The sequence below is a fragment of the Megascapheus bottae genome, chromosome 2 (genome assembly GCF_031878675.1).
Source record: "Megascapheus bottae isolate mThoBot1 chromosome 2, mThoBot2.hap1, whole genome shotgun sequence".
Lineage (NCBI taxonomy): Eukaryota > Metazoa > Chordata > Mammalia > Rodentia > Geomyidae > Megascapheus > Megascapheus bottae.
This window is the reverse complement of record NC_143510.1, coordinates 87455684-87458325: the sequence shown is the minus strand read 5'-3', so window position 1 is coordinate 87458325 and position 2642 is coordinate 87455684. Positions and strand designations below refer to the sequence as shown.

The following is a 2642-nucleotide window of genomic DNA, read 5'->3' as shown; positions in this document are numbered from 1 at the left end:
AACTTGTCATATTTTTCCTGCCGTGGGAACCTGTGGGGTGTCAGTGCTTCAAGCAGCTGAAATGCAGGAGGGAAAAAGGATGGCCCGCCTGCACCAATTCCCATGGGTGACACCATGGTGTGCTCATTAAGAGTGGCCTGGTAGGGTCTAGGCAGAGACATATGTGGTAGGAGCATGGGGACATGGTTTTACACTGGAAGATTTAAGGCTGCTTATTTGTAGGTTGTTTTTTTACATTTACATTTACACTCTTACATCTCACATGTGAAGTAGGTCATAGAGATGGTTGATTCTTTCTTTCTTCTTTTGCTTCTTTCTCTCTTTGCTTCTTTCTTTCATAGAGTTAGTTGCCATATTGCAGATAAATCTCTGAACTCTGCATTGGGAATATCACTTGAAAGGATGTCTCTGAAATAGTCTCTGCTGCTAACCAATGTCAGAATCTCTGCAAACTCACTTGACTTTTACTAGCCTCCGTTTTCTCAGTTCCAAAACCCAGGCTTAGAACCAGTGTTAAGAAAACTTGGTCAGTGGAACACAAATTTAAAAGACTATCCACACGGATTCATTCTAATGATTCTCTTTCCTTTTTTATGATTCAATGATTTATTAAGTCATACATGCAAAACATACTGCTAACTGCATTAGCAAAAGATCAATGTAAAAACACTCCACAATTCTGCAACTGTCAATTAAAAAAACTTTTGTTCTAGTGGTTGAAAGGTCCAACACTGTGCTCCTGCCAGTGAGTTAAGGTGTACAGAACCGGGTCAGCACTAGCGGGTTACACAACTCGGATGCAGGGGGACATGGCGGAGTGCCATGGGAAGGGCCCGCCTGGGGAGGGAGGGTTGGGATTAGTCACATGACAGTGCTGGCAATCTGGCAAGACAGTGAGTGATGTTAAGGTTCATAGTTTTAAGAATATCTAAAATATTTTAAAAACTGTAAAGCTGCAACACATGATTTTTTTTACACCTAAGTTACTAGAAAAGTAAGGAGAGCACTTATTAGCTTTGAGTAAAGTAATGCGAAAACAGGAATGCACTTTTGCTGATCTACGAAGGGAAAAAAATTTCTAATGCATTATTTGAAAGATTTTATAGTACAAGTAGGAGGCATATGGCTCATTAAGAAGGGGATCTATAAGAAAAGCACTTCCTACGTTAGTAAGGAGGGAGTGACGAGTTCAAAGGTGTGTGAAATGCCCGTCTGGGGAGGGGCAGCAGGGAGGAGGAAAGGAACGGCTTAAGACAAGACACTGGCAACACTGGTCTTGCTCATCTGCTGGAGTGAGGAGGAGGGTGGTTGGCAAAAGCAGGCATTTTCTCTTCCGCTTCTTGACGGGGGGCGGGCAGAGCACACTGTCTTGAGGCCTCGCTGGGTGAGAGCAGAGCACTCCAGGTATTTTACAGCACCCATCTCCTTCGCCATGGCTAACCCCTGTGGGTAGGTGATGGGCGTCAGCTTCTTCTCCTTCAGCTTCTCAATCGTGTCTTTATCATCCCTAAGGTCGAGTTTTGTTCCCACTAGGATGATGGGGGTGTTGGGACAGTGGTGTCGCACTTCTGGATACCACTTTGCACGGACATTTTCAAATGATGCAGGACTCACAAGGGAAAAGCAAATTAAGAAGACATCTGTTTGCGGATACGAGAGGGGGCGTAATCTGTCATAATCTTCTTGTCCAGTTGTATCCCATAAGCCCAGATTCACTGGTTTTCCATCTACCATAACATTGGCAGAATAGTTGTCAAAGACAGTAGGGATGTACTCTCCAGGAAATGCATTGGTGGTGTAACTGATCAGCAGACAAGTTTTACCTATAGCTCCGTCTCCCACCACCACACACTTGATGGCCTGCATCGGGGCCGCTCGCTGGGCCACAGCGGTGGTGGCCAGGGTGGTAAAGATGGAAATGGCAGGAGGGTAGACGCGTGGCTGGGGCTGCTGTCCACACTGACTAACCCTCGGTGGACTAGAAGCCAAAGCCCCACAGCAGCCACCACCCAAAGCTGAGGAAAACTGCTAATGACTCTCCTTCAAAGCATGAGAAAGAACAGGAAGGCAGGGCAGTGCCTAACCTCAGGCTTCCTGGGTTCTAATTTACCTTTACCTCTGTCCATGGTCTGAGGATAGCTATTTAGTTTCCCTATGGCTATACTGCCTCATTTTTAAAATGGGAAATTAGAAAACAATTTCTTGAGGGTTAAGACAGAAGGGGATAAAGTACATGCCACAAAAGATAGAGTATAAACAATGCTCAATGAGAAGTTATCATCATCATCATAATCATCATCATTATAATCATCATCATTATCATCATCACCATCATCGTCATCATTCATTCATTAGCAGTTAAGTACCAGGACCACCATCCATAATTACTAGTCAAGAGGTACAAAAGGACCACTTATGGTCAATTGCATGACCACAGAAGGTTAGAGACAGAGACACTGGCTAGCAAATTTGACTTTTCTACTATTGTAAGCACAATGTCTGGGATTTAGAAAAGAAATGAATCACCCAAAGCCATAGATGGAATTAAGGCGCAAGGTCAGGGTTCAACTTACACACCTGAGCTCTTTGTTTAAGTGTGCCTCTTCCCCCTTAGGTCAGAGACCTGCAGTGGCTGATCTGGA

At 44.4% G+C, this 2642-nt stretch overlaps 1 pseudogene; it reads right to left on the bottom strand.

The window, feature by feature from the left end:
• Positions 1-1189: 1189 nt before the first annotated feature.
• On the bottom strand, positions 1190-1884 carry LOC150067483 (ras-related C3 botulinum toxin substrate 1 pseudogene; annotated as a pseudogene).
• Positions 1885-2642: the final 758 nt, after the last annotated feature.